The sequence below is a fragment of the Kogia breviceps genome, chromosome 7 (assembly GCF_026419965.1).
Source record: "Kogia breviceps isolate mKogBre1 chromosome 7, mKogBre1 haplotype 1, whole genome shotgun sequence".
NCBI lineage: Eukaryota > Metazoa > Chordata > Mammalia > Artiodactyla > Physeteridae > Kogia > Kogia breviceps.
Window position 1 is genome coordinate 52,385,514 of NC_081316.1, and position 19,885 is coordinate 52,405,398.

Genomic DNA, 19,885 nt, shown 5'->3' on the forward strand with positions numbered 1-19,885 from the left:
GATTTATTAATCTGAAATTCAAATTTAACTCAGCTTCCTGTATTTTGTTTAGCAACTCTACTTTTTAAAATGTCAAAATCTGAAGAGCCTATTATTCTGTTTTAAATATTATTTAATAATAAAGGACATGATTTAATCAGTAACAATGGGACTTTTTTAAATTACATGAATCCTATTATTGAATACTGTATCCTGGGACATATAAGTATATAAAACATGGGAACAAGTCTTTACAGGCAGACAGATAGGCTTTCACATACATTGGCTTTTAGAACACTGGGCTTAGTGTACCACAAAGTAGCCTGTAGAAACACTAATGTTATGGGTCTGTTAAACAATTCAAGATGTAACACACATTGGGTTTAAGTCCATTCACTGAAAAAACACAGTACCAAAATTTTCTTTCATATAGCTATAGATTTTATATTACAGGGTCTGTTTTTTAACCATAGTATTAATAGGTATTAATTTCAGTTTCTTCATGAATTCATCATTTATCAAAGTCAATGAAAATCAATACATGTATTCATTTCAGTAAAGATTTGTTAAGCTGCTAAAATGTTCCAGTCCTAACCTAAGCAACGTCCTAACCACACTTGGTGGCATAACAGTGAGAAGAAAATGAGCATTCATAGAAATAAAATTAGCCATATGTTCATAGAAATAACATCAGATGATCCAAACAATAAACAGTTAATACCTATATTGTGGAATTCTGTGATTATAAAAATTTGTGAAACTTTGGGAACAAAATAGGAGGTCCACTAAGTACTTCAGAGTAGGAAAGTGGTCAAGTGATATGAGTGAGGTGGGGATACCAAGGTTACATAAGAAAGCCTTTAGTTTTTCCTATTATTCACATCTAAATTCAATGTATTATTTACCAGTTTTCAATTGGTAATTGATTCTTTATAATAAAATATACAGAATTGTTAAATTTTAAAAATCAGATTAAAATATTGAACTATTATGAATCCAAAAAATATGAGATCTTAAACTTAGATACAACATGTTTATAGTAGAAAATACCAAAGTTTTTAGGGAACTTTCTTAATTGTATTTTGCATATTGTTTGATGCAGGTGAGCCATATTCAGAATGTTTTAAATTAAAAAGTTGATTATAGGTTATTAACTTCATCCTCCTGAAGCACAGCTTATGCCCTCAATATAGTTCTGTTTCCTCACTGGCTCTTTACTGTAGTTCCTATGTTTCTGTGGAAGAAGGACATCTAAGTTTAAATGCATTTCATGAGAGAAAGAAACACAAGGCTACTCTGCTCTATCTGTCTACTGTCTATTTGACTAAAAATTTAACTTGTAGAGCTCCTTACCTCTTGTTTACTTCCCTTTCTCACACTTTTTAAAAAATGAGATGATAATGTATTACCTAAGTTAAGGGCATTTAAGCTAAAGACAGTCTTCTTTGGGATGCCAAGAAGGGAAGAAAGATTTTAATTCTAAGATTCTGAAAATAAGTGATGAGAGAAGATAGATTTTTCTTATTGTTTAAAAGACTCATGAAAATAGTCACCATGGAAACCAGACATGAGTCCATGGAACATCAAGAGATCAGAAGAGAGGTCTTGAGCTGAGACTCTGAGTCTTAAATTTGGAATGCTGACATAGGTTTTAACCCTCATTTGAGGATAACTTCTTCATAAACTGTGATTTATTTTAGATTACACAGTCTTGGAATTTGATTTGTGTGTGTGTGTGTGAAATTCTACTCTGTGCTATTTCCTTTCTCTTTTTATTTCTCCTTCCCTCTCTCTTTCTCCCTTCCTTTTTTCTTCTCTCCCTATATCACTCTTCCTCCCTTCCTCCCTCCCCTTCTTCCTTTCTTCCTCCCTCCTCTTCTTCCTTTCTTTCTTTCTTTTCTTTCTTTCTTCATTCATTCTTTTTGCTATTCTCTCCTCTCCTCCTCCTCCATCTGTTTCTTCTTTTCTTCTTCATCTTCTTCATTTTTTGATGAATGACCTATGGTGGGACATGTGAAAAGAAAGAAGATGAGGAGAAAACTGTGGAAAATAGTACAACATATTAAAATCTAAAATGAGAGAAATACTTGGAAAATATATCACTTAAATATTCTGACCTAGTGAATATTCTAGCTAGCTCAGAGTGAACTCGTAATTTTTTTTAAAATGTTGAACTTTTTTTTTTGAGGATCTTCTTATATAATTACATATGAATAAAAAATAATGTGTAGTGAAAAATAATTGTCAGTCAGCATATTTATAAATACAGGAAATTGTTTAGAAAACAATCTCAAGTAATCAAATACAAAATAAAAATACAATCAAAATACAATTTACATACATGTACAATATAAATGTAACTAGATTTTCAGAATGTTGAGGTTATTGCACTTTGTAACCTCTGTACTTAATGTAAAAACTGATATGTAACAGCTGCTCAGTTAATATTTGCTTAAGAAGTCTACAGATACATCAGAATACACACACACACACACAAACATGTATAATTTTAAGAAGTTGAAAATAAAATGCAAACAAAAAAAATAAAAGCTACTTTATTTCAAGTTACTGGACAATAAGAATATTTTTCTTCATTTTTTTGTTTTAACTTAGGACATTGAATCAATGATCCTGCAATATTTTGAACACTGTTATTCCTGAACATATTTTCATAAAATGTATTGTTAATATGAATTTATTTTGTTTTCTTTCACTTTCCCAGAAATGAAATGATACCTATTTAGTTGAGATTTTATACTAAACCTATTTCATTCTAGAATGCATGAACCTAGTATGGCAATATTTAAAATTTATACAATTTACGTGTCAAAAGGTATGGGTGTTTACAGGGATACAAGGCAGCATAAGATAATGGAAATAGCATGTTTTGGGTTTCAAGATGTTATTTTACTTTTTAGAGTTGCTATTTTAAACTTGTGTGATAGGGCAAAACTACTTCACCTCTCTGGGTTTTACCACCTACTTCCCATGATTGATATGAAGAATATTTGGAGATGATATGTGTGTTTCTGATTGAAAGTATGCCTTTAAAGTGTTTATAAATGTGAAATGTGGGAGTTCATTTTAAAAGATTCCAATACTCCAAAGAAGCTAAAAGAGCATTGATCTCATAAAAATCATTTTATTTTCTTGGGGTCAAATTATGCTTTGCTTAATAACATGGCACCTACACTCTTATTTGATATAATTTATGCCAAGTTAGTTTAAAATAAACACAAAGGGTTTAACTAGACTGGCAGTTGTTCTGAATATTAGCTGCACATTAGAATCATCTGTGAAGCTCTCGAAAAATCTAATTCCCTGGCTCTCCACCTGATACCAATTAAGTCAGTGATTTTTAAAAGCTATAGATGATTCTAATGTTTATCCAAAGTTCAGAATCCCTAAACTAGAAAGTCTACAGATCTGAACTCATTTTAACTTACTTTAGAATCTAGCTTATGAGAATCTGGATTGATTGATAGAATGTATTCATTAATTTATTCATTAACTATATGTCTGGTAACCACTGCATGCCAGGCACAATCTAGGTATAGGGAATATTTAAATATATGGTGCCTACCCCCAAGATGTTTGCATTTTATCAGAGAAGGTGGGGACCTAAATGAGTAATTATGATTTAATATTATATATGTTATTCTAGGGCTTTAAAGCAAAGTTGTATGGTAGCACAAAGAAATGGTGGGTAGTCCTTCAAGAGGATCAGGCAGTGTTTCATTCGAGCTGATTTTGAAGCATTGGTATGCATTCATTAGGAAAAGATGAGGATAAAAATAAGAGCCTTTCAAAAATATTTTTTACAAAGTCATGATAAAAATACATACTGTGCTAGGGAACAACAAGCCAGTTATGAAGAGATTATAAAAAGAGGATGGGGCCGAACAAGGAGGAGACCCAGGTGCTGTGCTTCAGAATTTGAACTCTATCCCATGGGCATTGTAGAAATGAGTGTTAACAGCAGTTTATTTTTTAAAAAATTGGATTAGTAAGACCTTCTATTCTTTCTGAGTGTCCTGAAGATACCCATTCTAATACAAAATTTAGAAAGCCCAGTGTTTCATAGTTCCTTGGATTACAAATTGCAATATAATTATAGGAAGCTTTTTCAGTTGAATGATGACTGGATCTAAAGTACTTACTAAATTATTATATGCTAATAATAGCTAATATTGCATGATAACTGTGTGCAAAGCACTGCTCTGAAGACTTAACAGTAGTTAACTCCTTTAATACTAACAAAGACCTTATGAAGTAGTTGCCATTGCCCTCTGTTTACTTATAAATAAGGAAACTAAGGCACAGAAAGGTTAACTAATTGGTTCACACACACCTGGTAAGCAACACAAGCAAGAGTCAAATCCGCGTAGATTGGCTTCAGAGAGCATGCTCTTATGTAGTATCCTGCTTCTCATCTATAATAATTATAACTAACAATGTTTCAAATGCTTACTGTGTACCAAGCTCTGTGCTTTACAAGTATAACTTATTTAGTCTTCACAATTAACTTATGGAACTAGGATTTTCCCCATTTTACAGATAATTAGGTTAAGGAACAGAATTGAATGCTGTATTACTTCAACTGTAGCACATGCTCTTGGTCCATCAGTCAGGATTCTTGATGGATCCATGTGTCTAGCATAGCTCAACATCCCTGCTAAATCTTAAAGAAATGTAAAAAATGAATATTTAGTAACATAATTTAAATTTTGTAATATTACTAAACAAATTTTTAGTAACATAATTTAATTTCATAGTAAACATCAATTATCAAGTTTCTATCATTGCGCTGATTACTACATAACTTTAAATCATTTACTTTAGCTCAATAAGCTACTTCTGAGAAAATGAAACATTGAAAACAACAGAAATCTCCTAAATCACTACAGTGAATGTTAGATATAGTGTGGATTTCAGGTGGTTAAGATTCTTTATAATTAAACGTATGAATAGATGCAACAGCTGTATGTATACCATTAAAAGCACAATTGTCTCATGTATACAGTGTGAAGTTTCCAAGGATTCTATTAAGCAATGATTCCAAGGCTCTGTTTTGAAGAATAAAATCCTCTGTGTAATCTCACTTGGTCATTTAAATGCAAAACAATGTTGCTGCCATTAAGTTTAATCTATTTTTAATTGTAGGTGAAAAAAATCACTGCCTTTGCCAAAAGTATTGACTAAGAATACCACAAGACTTTGCCCTGCAATTTATATGCATTAACAAAGAGATGAACTCTAGTAGACTCGAATGTGCTTTTCAAATTCCCAAGTGTCTCAAAGAATAGACCTCAAGTCCCAAGCTACATGTCGAGTGCCTTGTCCATTCTAATGTATTGATGTAAATAGCTGGAAATTTAAATAAATTAACCCTCATTCCCATCATTATCATCACCAAATATCATGCACCTACCACATTTCAGGGGCTAGACAATTGCTTCACATCCATTATTGCTTATCTTAGCAGCAAACCGACTACATAGATACTATTATTTATGTTTTAGAGACAGAAAATAAGACATTTCTGGCCAATTTGAAAACAAAATTGAGAGGAATTTCCTTTTGTTATTTATGATTCTAATAATCCAACACCATTATCAAAATTCTTGCCTCCACATAGTATTGTACAGGAACAACAGAGCCAGATTGTGAGGGAATGTGAGAAAAAAGAAACATGATTCACCTGAGATCTCTATAACACTGTTTTAGTTGACAAAGTGACTTTCTATATAACCAAGGGAAATAGGCATTTTTAAAATTATGCTTTCCATTTTCCCATTTTCAGATAAGGAAATTAGGTTTTGAGACTCAATTAATTGGCCAAGTCCCCTAGTCAAGTAAGAGCCAGAACTAGTTTTCAAATGCCCATCTGTTAGGCTTGAAATCCAGTAGGCACTATGATACCCCTTTGGGTTGGGGCTCAAAATCTAAGTGGATCTGGCTATTCATTCTGAACTATCAGGGAAGTGCTTTGCCTATTGTAATGACAGTTAAGCATGGCCAAGGATCACAGAGTGAAAATGAGGATCTCTGTTTGCCATGCATATGCACTGGATGGACAAGGGCTTTATCCTGGAAAACTGACTGAAGTAGTTTCCCAAGTAGTGAGAGAAAAAAAGCTCTTTTATTATTGTATTTTAACCCAGTATCAAGACAAACTAAAAAATTCCCAGGGTGATATTCTAAATTTGTCCTGCCTGGAGAATAGAGACATAAGTGACACTGGACCTATGGGTAACAACTTCTTTGAGTGAAATTTCCATGTTATGCCTGGAATTTAGTTTAGATTGAAGTTTTACATAAGATAATGTAACATGAGAAAGGTTTTTCTTTTTGCTGTAAAATCTTCACTGAAGACATTGAGTTTTTAAGGGTCATTTATGTAAGGGTCCATGTAATAATATTAGCATTTAGAGACAGCAAGAACAACACAATTCTTTTTCTAATAATGGACACGTTTTCTTATATTAGATAATGATAATTCGTTAAGACATTTTCCCTTTTCTTTTTGTTTGCTAGTGAACTCATCACTAAATATTTTCCGTAGACCACAGATAACTACATTAGTCAAAACCACTTGGGTGTTTGTCAGCTCCTCTTTCTGCATGGTTTTCATTTTATATTTCTAATGACTTTTATATATAGTTGTTTCACATTTAGAAAGTAGGCAGATTAAAGGTATTGAATAAAATCAGATAAAATAACAAGCTCCATTTGCAGTTGAGCAAACTGAGATATATTGAAGATTGTCCAAGCTCTACTTCATTGACACCAATGTCTTTTCGGTTTTCAAAACATGGCAAGTGTTCTCTTGCCTCAGAAGTTCTAATTGTCATTCCCTATGCCTGTAAATGCCCTTCCTTTCTTCCTTCGCTCTGGTCAACCATACCTCCCCACCACCAACCCACATAAACACAAGCACACACACAACATTCTCTGCATAGTTGCCTCTAATGGAACTTTACCTGTTATTAAGGCCTCAGAGAGAATTTTTTTAAATGTTCTATACAAACAAGACACCCAGGCCCCTCATCATGCCATACTATTCTTTATAACTTACCTTGTCCAATTCTTCATTGCCTTCCACCCACAAGTTGCAAGACAAATTACTTAGTTTGTGTGTTCCTAACTTGACTTTAAGCTCCATGAGGACAGGGACTAATTCTATTTCAAGCATCATTGCATCCCCAATATCTAGCTATGACTGGCACATCGTAGTTTAATAAATACCTAATCAATGGCATGAACAAATCAATAAACATGTAAATGCTCATATGCACATACCTAATAACTATAGGTTTTCTAAAGTTAAGATAGTATTTACTTATTTGGTTCATCATTCTATCACAGTCCCTTGTATAGTAACTAGCAAGAAAAAGAAATGAAAAAGTCTTGATACGAATTCATTAAATGAATGAAAATAAAATTCCCTCAAATAAATTATTTTAGGAAGCCACTTACAGTCTGTTATTTGGTGGCTGCAGATAAACATATAGTTGCAAGACTTTTAGAATTGCAATAACCCCTTTGGAGTCTAGAACATGAGCTGGTTATGTCGAGGAAGCACAAACGCCAAAACGGAATGCAAAAGGTGGGTTAAGTGTGCCCAGGTTGGAAAAAAGTGCTGTCGCTTAGTAGTATTGCAGACCTCCTACAAACATGATTTACTGTCAGTGATGTCAGCTGGAAAAATGAAGGGCAGCATGTAACGTGTATACCTCTATTTTCATAAATATTCATTTAAACATACTTATTGGGTGGTTTCTAGGTGCTAGAATTCCCTTCTGAGTGTTTGGAATACATCAGTCAAACAGACAAACAAAGATTCCTTCCTTGAGTCTATATTCTAATGGAAGGGAAGGGAAGACACAGACAACAGACAATAATCATAACATTGAGTACATTATATAGTACATTGGACTGTATTAAGAGATAATGGGGGGAAATAGAGCTGGGTAAAAGGGATCAGAAGCCCTGAGATTGTAAGGGAAAATAGTTTACTGTATTAAATATCCTAGTCTGGGAAGGCTTCATTAGGAAAGTAAGATTTTAGCAAAGATTTGAAGGAGAGGAGTTAGCACAATGATTACTTGAGAAAGAGCGTTTCATGCAGAAGAAACAGCTAAATGCAAAGACCACTACGTTGGAGCATATCAGGCTTGTTTTAAGAAATAGCCAGGGAGTCCTGGTGGCTAGAGTAGAATGAGCAAAGAGGATGATAACTAGGAAATGAGGTCAGAAAGGTACTGGAGTGGGGACAGATTCTGTAGAGTAATAGTAAAGACTTGGGCTTTGATGCTGAGAGACATGGAAAGTTACTGGAGGATTTTGAGTTAAGCTAACTTCTTAAAAAGAACACTCTGGCTGCTGTGTTGAATATTAGCCTGTAGAGAAAAAGTGAAGAAGCTGAAAGACCAGTTTGGAAGCTGCTGCTGTACCCAGCTAAAAGATGATGGTGGCTTGATTCAACGTGGTATCTGTGAAGGTGGTTAGAAGTTGAAGGATTCTGGATATAGTTTGAAGGTAGAGCCAACAGGATTTCCTGACAGATTGTCATGTCTGAGAAAATGAAAGGAATCAATGGAGACTCCAAGTTTTGAACTTAATTCTAAGTATAAATAGCTTTTTCATTCTTTTTTACTATTCTACATCAGAATTAAAATGTTTTGATTACTAATAGCTCATCCTAAGGCAAAAGTCTTACCCTTGAGCAATTTATAATCAGAATTTGCTTTTGGGACTGAAAACAATGCTCCTTTTAATTTTAATTTTTACCTAATTCAGCACTTTACAATTATGAGATAAAGCTGTATAGTAAAATGTCACTGAACAATTTAAGATTATATAATATTGTTTTCCTTCTCACCTGAAAATATCACTGTTGTTCAACATGGGGAATATTCTTTGCATTCTAGCTTTTAGAGCATAGGACATGGATATGTCTTGATAAACTATATAATACATTTATGGAGTGCTTTATCATTTCTGACCTGCTTTGAAATATCTTATTGCATCCCATCCTCTCCATAACCCTGGGAGACAGCCGGGCCGGAAATATGTGTAGGAAATTGAAGGATTTAAGTGACTTGAGTAGCCACCATGAGAACCCCTTCTTACATAGGCTCAGCCCACTCACTTGTGTACTTTGAGCTAGTTCCAAATGATGAAAAAAGATGGGGAACTTATTGTGTTCCATGCTCATTCAAAGCTAAGTGGTCCACCCAAGGATCAAATCTATGATCATGTCTTTATCGCCAATGCCTCAGTCAATTGGGCTAACAAATCATTTTACACATCAGACTTAATCACATTTCCAGAATCATCTAGTCATTAGTTCCCCTTTACATTCCTATTTTTGTATTTTCTCATCTATACCATCTTTCTTATCTTTCTTATTCAGGAAGGTCAACCAGAGTTTTACTGGCCCCTCTACAAAGTACTAAAGCTTGCTTTGCAGATTGCAATCAAAGAATATCAAAAATGAAAAACGCCACCATCAGAGTACACATGAAAATGGGGAGAAGAAAGATGCCATTGTAAAGATCAACGAGCTGTGACAGATGCATGTCTTTTTCTTCTTGAATCCTGAAGCTATCAAAGAACAACTTGCCTTGCTTTCAAGGGTCTTGTGGGAAACCTACATTAGCAATGAATACATTATAACCAACCTCCTGACTTCAGTGTCCTCCTCTTTTAACCTTTCACCCAACTGCTGCAAGCACATGGCTAGGGAAATATAATGAGAAATAATAATAATTATATTGTGCAATATCTCTCTTTTCTTTAAATTAAGTCATGCGATTAATTTATACCAATCTATTTTTTCAAAGGCAGAAATGAAGTCTGATTTTGGAATTTAAAGATAACCTCAGCATTTTCAATAATCTTGGTCAGTTACAGGTGTAGTAGGGGAAGAGAAGCAAAGCCATTTAAGGAAGTAAAAAGATAGTTAATTGCCACGGAGGAAGAAATTTTAATAGGCGTAGAAGGACTCGTTTGTAAGAAATGGAGATAAGTGCAAAATGGCATTATTAATAAGTAATGACATAAAGAGATCGTTCTTTCTAACCACTCACACCTCTGAATCATCTTGGGGTTCCCTGACTTCCTGGTTCTCTCTACCCTCCAGCAGTGACGCCCCTTCTCCCAATCCCTGTCAGGGGTTTAAGTGCCACCGTCAGAGAGAAGCTTATTATCTACCTGCTCCCCCAGCTTCTCTATGAGTGACACGCTACCCACGCCTTTCCGCACAGCTCCTCTCCTTCCGCGGCTCCCGGAGGGAAGCCGAGGAGCTGCAGCCGGAGCCCGAGGCTACCCTCGCCCGAACCCCAAGACTACGAGCCTTCAAGACCCTTGTCACCCAGTGTGTGCGCGCCTGGTCTCTCTCCCGCCCCCGCCGCGCGCTGCAGGAGTAGGAGCCGGCCCGGCGCTGCGCTTCCAGCTGCGTCTGCTTAAGCACAACACGCGCTCCCCGCGCTAGCGCGAGAGCGCGAGCGCCAACGCCGCGGGCCGCGGACGGAGCCGCTCCGCCTGCTGCCGCCGCTGCCTCCATCGTCGCCACTAGCGCCCTAGCTGCAGCCCAGGCCGCTCCGCGAGCGCGGGGAGCCCGTGAGGAGCGGCTGGCTCGGGGCGCCAGCCTCCGGGCGCGCACCTGGTAAGCACCGCGCGTTTTTCTTTCTTTCGGCTCTTGGGTCGCCGCGGCCGTAGGAGCCCTCCGGAGCCCCTCCCCCAGCGCAGGGATGGAGAGCAGTCAGGCAAAAGGGGCGGGAGCTTGGGCGAAGGGACCCGGGAGGGCAGGTGGAGAAGTGGTGGAGCCAGGGACGCTACGAGGTCCTGCAAGTTTAGGAAAGTCACCCCACAAGGACGTGTGCTGTGTGAATCAGACATGAATCTCTAGTCGGGAGCCCAGGCTACCGCGGCGTCGCTCCAATGAGAGGTTTATGAATATCATTTTGCTTGTATTTGCATAAGTGAGGAATTTAAGTGGGCTCGTTTCCATAGAAAATGAACTAAAAAAAAAAAAAAATCAGAGGAGAAAAAATAGAGCTCTGAGCCAGAGGGAGCGTTTGGACACCTCTCTCCCTTTCTCTCTCTTTTCTTGCATACTGATACATGTGCACAAAGGGGTGCATTTATCAAAGGAGGAGGGCTTCTCTATTTCTGAAGCCATTAGGTGTTGGTAGGAGGCTAATAAGAGCATTTGCTGGTTCTTCACCCTGAAAAGAGACAGCAAAAGAGGGACCTGGTTGGGTGTAAATGCCAGTGTTCCATTTCTAAAATGACACTTCCATGACTACACTACCGAGGAGAGGTTTTTAAGAACAGGGGCCATTTTAAGGGGGTACACCTGCAACTCTGCACCTTTAAGCTCAAGTTTATGTACTCCAGTTGCGGCTAGGAAGATGTCCTTACCCTAGGTTCCTTTATGGGACATTGGCAAAGGATGGGGTCAGAGAGAGGGATATGGAGGGAGAGGGAAGAGAAGAGAGCTAAATATGACGGAATGGGCTGTGTAAGTTGGTAGAAGGAGCAGGAGCCTGGAAGGCAGGTTTGGCATAATTGTGTTCGTTTAGTATCACCTCGGGGTAGTCTCTGGGCTGTCTCTAGGAAAGTGTGTGACCTTGAACAAGTCCCGTAACCTCTGTTTCTCAATCTGCAAAATGTAGAGGCTCTTCTGTGTTTTGGGTCACTAAGGTCCCATGCAGTAGCAGTGTCTATGATTTTATGGGTTTGAGGATCTGCATACAAGGAAGGAAGAGTGCCCAGAAAATCTGGATAAAGGAAGCTTTAAGGTATTTTCCCTCAAAGTATCAAAGGCATTTGCAAGCTCTTGGCTTTGCTGTTGGTGTAATGCATGCTAAGAGGTCTGTAGAAATGGGTGAGAAGGACAGTTAGATACCTAGCTTGTAGCCAGGAGAACCTAGAGTCCTGAGTGCTGCCTGGAGAGGTTTGGATCCACAGAGTCTCAAGTCACATGCTTTTTTAAAGGGAGCAATTAAAGAAAGAGGTTTGGTGGCAAGCGGTGATGTTCTTTGAATGAGGGTTTGGTAAAGAATCTGGAATTGATTCTAGCACAAGGAAAATGAATGGCATTGTACTTTAAAGGTTGGGCACTCAGGATGGCAGGACAGCTTAAGAGTGATATTTGAGAATACTGTAATCTGGATAGAAGGGTTAGGAGAGAGAAGGAAACGTATTCTTCCTGAGACAAGGGTTCCTAGACTCCTAGGAGGCTACTGGCATCTGCCCAGTGTCCTTGACACCTCTGCCACTTGTCTGAAGGAGGCACAGGTACACCTTCCCCCTCAATACAAGCTCATTCTTAAAATTTACGGATCTGAATCGCAGCCATTGAGATGAGAAAGTTCACACGGGGAGACTCAAGTCCGAGGGGATGTCCCCCAACCCTCCCACCATGTGAGCATCTGGCTGTGGAGCTGGCTTACCCATCCAGATTCGACCCGAAGTCTGTGTTCCTAAAGGAGCTCACTGTGCCACTTGGTGGCACCAAAAAGTTGCGCTGAGAACTCTGTTCTCTATAAATACAAACTACCACCCCTCCCTCCTCCGCGCTCTCCCCTTCCCCCCTTCTCCCCTTTCTCAGTAGCAGGGAGAATTGCTGCACACGCCGCCCTCAGCTCTGCTGTTCTGCGCGCACGGAGCGCAGGCGATGAGCTTAAGATCATCTGGGGCGGGGGGAGCCCGGGACTGCAGAGGCTGGCTCTGCCCCGCTGATCCGCGCGGCCCAACTTTATGGGGGGCTAGCTAGACCGCGCCTCACTGCCTGCTGCGCCGCCAACAGGGGGGTAAGCTTGCTAAGTGTCTGTTTACCCAAGTGTCCCCGGGCCCGAGAAGGATGTATGAGCTATACGCTTGCTGGGAGCTTACAGTTTGGTTTGGGGGAGGGGTACGAGGGTGGAGCAGCGGGGGTGGCCAGAACCTCGAGGATGAAGTCTGCTTCATTCGCGGATGGCTTCAGTTAAACCTGTTGGGGAGAAAGGGCGAGAGCAATGGGGTAAATGAGGGAATGGCCGCAAGGGTTAAGAAGGGGATCCTGCATGCCTTCGGATGCGAGGTCCCGCTCCCTGAGGGCCAGGTGCGTGCTTTTAGAATTCAGACAGGGCTCCTCCAGACCACCCGAGGGCTCAGCTTTCAGAGAAGCGAGGTGGAGAGGAAGAGGAAGGAGAATCGCTTCCCAGTAGATGGGTTAGCTGCGGTGACCAGGCGCCTGCTGCAGGAAGAGGGGGGACAGCGGATGGTGCTGAAAGCACAGCGCTTTCACTCAGGCTAGCGTGCTTCTTTCTGAACCCCAGTCTGCGCCCGCCTCTCTTTCCTCTCCCGTGGATGTAGCTTTCCCTTCGGACACAAAGCCTGCTAGTTACCCCGGGTGGCAACATAAGCGGAATGCCAAGGAGAGAGCCCTGACTACAGCGACTTGGGGAAAGAACCCGGGGCAGGCCCACGAGCTAGCCGGGTGACCAGAGCCTACCCTGCACTTGGGACTTCGAAGAGCGAAGTGAGGAATCTGCCTGGGGGGCTCTGGAACTGGTGCTGGATTTCCACCTGCCCCCATTTCCCTCCGGAGCGGGCGCTGTGGGAAAGGGAAATGGAGGAGAGGTTAACAAGTGCTTGTGCTTATTTAGGCACTATCTTGGTGCTGCCTCAGCTGAATCGAAAGCTTGAGTGGCCAAGCAGGTAGATTCTCCCACACTTTACTTTCCGCTAAGAAACTGATACAGGTCAGTGGGAAGGCAGTGGCTTCCTTCCACTTTCTTCATTCTCTACGTATTGTTTCATTGTTCTACGTCCCTTGAGACTGATCTAGAGCTAATCTGTATCCTTAATGCTAACTGCTGGCCTTTTGAGGCAGCCAAGGCAGCACTGCCTTGTGCTATGTGCAGCCCCCCACCCTAGCTGGCGTGGGGCGAAGCTTAGGTTTTCTGTAGAATCCTCGTAGTTATACAACATTCTAGACATCCTTTTGAGTTTTGGAGTGTTCAGGTATGCTACCTCTTGTTAGGTGTGCTTTGTGCTCCTATTCCTCTCATGGAGCACAGGACATTTCCTCCTTTAAGTTATCTCTTGTATCCATGCAGTTACACATTTAAGAATCAGTTGTGACTATTTTTGTCCTTTATGGATGTCAATTTCTGTTTCAAAGGATCTTTGGTTGGGACTTGAAAATACTGCTTTGTGAACTCATCAGGTTAATGCACAGCCCAGCCTCCAGCCTTCTCCAGTGGAAACCTTTTCAGCACTCCGGACAGATCCTACAAGGTTTGGGGTTTTTGTTTGTTTTTGAAGAATGTGAATAGAATAGAGTACTTTCTACGTAATTGCTTTACTGCTTCTTTAAGACAAAAGCTTTCCCTGGTCATTTAGAATCTGCTTGACAAATATATAATTTAGGTATTTTCACTGCACCCCCTAGATCTTTGCTATCCCACGGTAATATTTTGGCTGTAGGCTACATTCAAAAACAAACCAAACTCTGTTTGTTTGTTTGTTTGTCCTTGAACTTTTTATTCAATATTGTACTGGAAGTCTATGATGGACAGATTCCAAGGTAGTCTCCACGGTTACCACCTCCTGATATCCTTGCCCTTGCATTATCCCCTTCACCTTCGGTGTGCACAGGACCTGTGATTTGCTTTTGTTTTTATTTTTTTTTTTGAATTTTATTTTATTTTTTTAATACAGCAGGTTCTTATTAGTTATCTGTTTTATACACATTAGTGTATATATGTCAATCCCAATCTCCCAATTCATCCAAGAAACCAAACTCTTTAATGTTCATTTATTAAAGGGCATATTGAGATTATTTGGAGGAGAGGAGTGGTATTTGAATATTCAAGTACTTGCCCAGTTCTTCACTTTACTTTCATAGGTAGACATAAGCCTCTGCCATCACATCATGGTACACATTATGGACATGATGACAAATGCCAAGGTGAAAACTGAAAAATCCACTCATAGGTAGTATGTCCAACCAGTACAAAATATACAGACTTTGAGAATATTTAAGTAGCTACATAATATCTTCAGGTTAGACTCTGCTGTTGACATTGTTTTGTTCCCTATTCAATAATTTATGTCATTAAACATGTTTACTTTCATGACTAAAAGATTTTACTAATTCTAAGTTTTTTTACATTTCTTCAAAACATGTTGAAGATTTTATAGGAGTCGTATTATATTGTCTCTTACGGAATTGTCAGAACATTTTATATAGAAAAACTAAATTAAGTGCCAATGAAAGGTAGGTGAAATTACAGGTAGAAAAATATGGGATAAAGTTAATCATGAAAAATATTGCACTTATTTGTGTACCATTTTCTCCCAGGATTTCTATCCTCATGAGATGAAGAGACACATCCAACTATTCCTCCTTATACTTTTTGCTGTGTTATTTTGGTAGATAGAGTTTAAACTAACTTCATAAAATAGTGAAGACTACCTTTTGATATATGTTGATATATGCTAAAGCTGATCAGTTTGGCATTTGGATAAACTGAAGGTGTATTACTACAAAGCAGGAACATTCTACAATTGAGAAATATGTGTTCTTTTTAATATTCACAGAAATGTTAATCCTAGTCCTGAGGCATCATTTAGTCATCACTTTCATTGCGTGGAGTTTGGAGAATATAAGAATATAGGAGCCTCAAAAGGAATATTTTTTAGTTTATGATGTGCTTGTATAACCCAGGAAAATTTAAATTTTTAGTTTGCATTTCAACGATCTGTAACTGAGAAAATATTTTCTTGTTATTCCTTTCTCTCAGTTGGTTAAAACGTAGTTCTAAAAAACATTATGCCATAAGCTTGCTTCCATTTCCTTTAAATTCTCAAACAAGAGAAAAAATATTGAGATTTTATCAGTTCTGATCTCATTTGAATTGTATGTACCTTTAGTCTTGTATATACCTTTGCTTGGGAAACAAGCAAAGGTGTTGTGCAGGCTCATCTCTGCTCTAATAACTATCATTTATTAAGCACATCAGGCACCGTGCCAAGCATTATATATCTTATTTAATACTCATAACAATCATACAGGGCAGTGATTTTTCTGTTGTTAAAATTGAGGGTTGTTTCCTTCCACTGTCATGTAACAGGGAAATGGAAAAATAAAATTATATGTATATATAATTTTATATACATACACACACACACACGTGTGTGTGTGTATATACACACATACATATGTCTGATTTGTTTGGAACTCAGACTTATCCTTTTTCCATTATATTAGATAACTTTTCCATTTTATTAGATAAACACCATGGAATTGTTTCATTGTGGTTTCCAGTGACTTGTGATATGGTTGGGAGTACAGACCCTTGCACAAGATTGCCTGAGTTTGAATCCCAGCTTTGTGGCTTATTAGCTATGTAACCTTGGGCAAGTTCCTTAACGTTTCTCTGCCTCTCTTCCTCATTTTTAAAATGGGGAACAGGTTGTAACACTATTAGCCTCATTGAGTGATTATGGTGAATAAGTTACACAAATATAAGTAAAGTGCCAGACCCAGAGTGAAAAGTACGGAACTGGTCATTACGACTATTAATCACATCTAGGCCTTTGAATATCAGATGTTTCCTAGGCTTCCTATGTTATTGAGTTTAATCTTCTCAACAACCATATGGTTGATACATAATTGCTGTTTCAAATAGCTTCTTTTATTTTAGTCAAACTACTCAGGAAATTTAAAGGAAAAAGTGAGATGCAAGAAAATGTATTTTATGTTGATGTGATTCTGTTGGTCTTATAAAGACCTAAGAGTAATTCCCTAATGATTAGTTTTTACAACTCTAGGTATAGGCCACTGACTAAACTTCTGAGCATAAATGTTCTGAGGAAAATTAAAAGTTCATAGTCATAATGGCACTAATGGGCCCTGTAATAATAATGTACCCTGTTGCATCATAATATTTTGCAGAAGAATAATTTTAAAATATTTTTAAAAATCAATTTGTTTTAATACAAAGTATTACACAATACAGGTAATGTAGTAGAATCCTTTAAAGATCCAGAAGAAAGGTAAATAATATTATATTACTTTTTAAAAAATAAAAATAAGATTTTGAACAACCAACATGAAAATTACTATATAAAGTTATTATTCTTTATCTTTAAAAAGTTATAATGAACTTTGTATTTCACATAGACTTTGAAATGTGATGTGTACCATAGGATACTCTTCTCACATTTATTTTTTGTAATTTGTGAATATTCAGAACTATGCTTAGTTAATGTAAGGCAATATCTTCTTTGACAGTTTAATCTGTATTTCTCACGTTGAAATTCCAAGCTCCAAAACAAGATAATGCAGCCAGAAACAAGTGGCAATGTAAAGAAGGAGTAAGGCAAATCTACTTGCCTACTAATCTCCAAACTACTCTCCTTAGAATTATTAGGACATTTCAAAAAACGCTTTGTGGGACTGACACATCCAGATGACTCTTAGTTGTCTTCTTTATTGATGATTACATAGACCTTGACAAAGATGAGTTTTAAGTAAATCAGCAGTTTTCAATTGGGAATGACTTTGACCTGCAAGGAACATTTGACAGCATCTGGGGATATTTTTATTCATCACAACTAGAGGAGGTATGTGCTGTTGGCATCTGCAGACCAGGGATGCTGCTAAACATCCTGCAATACACAAGATGGCAGCCCCCCCAAACCAAAAAAGTGTCTAGTCCAAAATGTTAACAGGTCTAAGCTTGAGAAGCCCTGATCTAAATGATTCCATGAGGCAGAGTTGCCTATATTTATTTGGTTTGTTTGTACAGCTTCTGAATGAAGCTGATTGACATTACATAAGAATTTAGTGGAAAGCAGAGTCTCCAGAATGTTTTGCAGCCAGTTCATAAGGTTTAACTAACCAACGCATTTGGTCGGATGGGAAACAGTATCATCTGATTATGTTGAGTGTGAGCTTTGGAGCCAGAGAGAATTGGATTCATGTCCTGACTCTGCCATTTATTATATGTATGAGACTTCTGGCAAGATTCTTCACCTCTAAACCTCAATTTCGAGAGATATTTAATGTAGGTAGTAATCATACCTACCCCTCAGGGTTGTTGTGAAACTTACATTAAATTATGCTTATATATTATTTAGCACAAAGTAGGCACTCAATAAATATTAGCTATTAATAAGTAACTAGAGATTGAGTTAAAAATGCAAAACCACATTTTCAAGCACCTGATGATAGGCAATATAATATGCACCATAATGCTTTACAGTCTTGAGAGGTGTGCCATAAATAAAAAGAAAGCAGCTGAAGGCTGCAAAATGGGAAGAAATTTAGAAACCCTGCATGATAATTAAATTGAGACTAGCTAACGGTGGATTACATCATTTTTATCGCTTTGCTGTAGAAGGCTGTTTTAGGTCTTCATGGACTACTAAACGAATCGTGTAATGATTTACAATGATTTAGTGAGCTTTATTCTACTGCCAGCACCTTTAAATTAATGCAGAAAATTACAGATTTCACTTTTGTACAATGTTATTTTATGGCCCTTTTTTGCTTTAAGGGGGTTTCAGTTAAAATATGGCATATTTTTTGTGCTGGGCTAAATGGAGGGGGTGCTGGACTTTCTTGTTTACAAGGTCGCAGATGTGTGCTTGAGATAGCTACAACAGTGGAGCTTTCCTCGGACTGTAACGCTCTCCGTATCATTATACCTCAGAGTGTCTCTTATCTATTGGATGCACTGGTTTTCAGGAAAATGTATCAAAGCCATCCATGGCATATGCAACATTGACACCCTTATATGTGATGAGGCTATTGCTCAGGCAGAAGGAATCATTTTAGTGTTGATGTCCTGAGCTGTATTATTTGCTTGTGTGGGGATTAAGTTATATAAGAGAAATTTGTGCCAGAAAGATGGTCAGCTTGAGAAGATTGTTGAAAATAAAAGACAATGCAAGCTGTGAATCTGATTACTATGTAAGTTGTCGTTTATGGTAAATTCTACCCACCAATACTTCTTCTTCATATTCATTTAGGATACAATATGGGACCGTATGATTACCTGAGGCAAAGTACTTTCATGCATATTAAATATATATTATTTTTTATAATGGGGTAGTGATTAATTTTATTATGCTATGAACCCAAAGTATATGATATAGAACATTGAATAAAGTAGCCTAGTGCTTCTGAAAATAGCATCTTGAATCAAAATATCATATAAGTTATACTATGTATATAAACTCCTATCATTTACTACTTTTGATTGAATTAAAGTACTCCATATTTTTAGATCATAGATCTATAACATTTTGAAAGCTTTTAAAAATTATTGTATTAATTTCTTCCCATTATCTATACAAGGATATACATGTAGAGAATATATATATTTACCTATATATGATGAATTAAAAAACATAGCTACCAATCTCTAACACCTACCATGTCAGAGTTATAACCTAAAGCAAATAATTTATTATCTTGGAGACTCTATTTTCTGATATATGAAATGGGGATAATCAGACTTTCTTAGTGGTAATTTTGTTTTAGTTTGAAATGGGAGTAAAAGGGAAAAGGCTCCGTACACTGAAAATAAAATAATATGGTTTTACTATTCCCCCTCCTTTTTTTTTTTTTCTACCGGACTTTTGTTAAATGAATGAATGAACCTCCTGGTGAGATATCTAAGGAGAAATGGCCTCACTCACAAACTTGTATACAAGCCAGAGAAAGCAGGTTCTTATGGAGAGAACATCGTGTGGTGCCCAGAATTGACAAGCTTAAGGAGAAGGGACTGAGAGTGAAGTTAATGCCACCTTTTACAATCTAAATTAATAGATTGTAAAATGTGGAAAGATTCATGCCAGCAATATCATGCATTTGTCCTACAGAAATAGTTTGTAA

At 37.8% G+C, this 19,885-nt stretch overlaps 1 protein-coding gene across 6 annotated transcripts in view; it reads left to right on the forward strand.

Moving 5' to 3' along the window:
• Positions 1 to 10,266: 10,266 nt before the first annotated feature.
• Positions 10,267 to 19,885, forward strand: part of GRM5 (glutamate metabotropic receptor 5) — a 552,365-nt gene continuing 542,746 nt past the window's right edge. For 2 of the 6 annotated variants that reach the window (XM_067038303.1, XM_067038307.1), the window contains exons 1-2: positions 12,600 to 12,803; positions 14,159 to 14,274. The gene's annotated coding sequence lies outside the window, so the exon portion shown is untranslated. Of the gene's footprint in view, positions 10,652 to 12,599; positions 12,804 to 12,929; positions 13,094 to 14,158; positions 14,275 to 19,885 lie in introns of those variants that run through there. The other 4 variants (XM_067038305.1, XM_067038304.1, XM_059070417.2 and 1 more) reach the window with 4 other exon arrangements.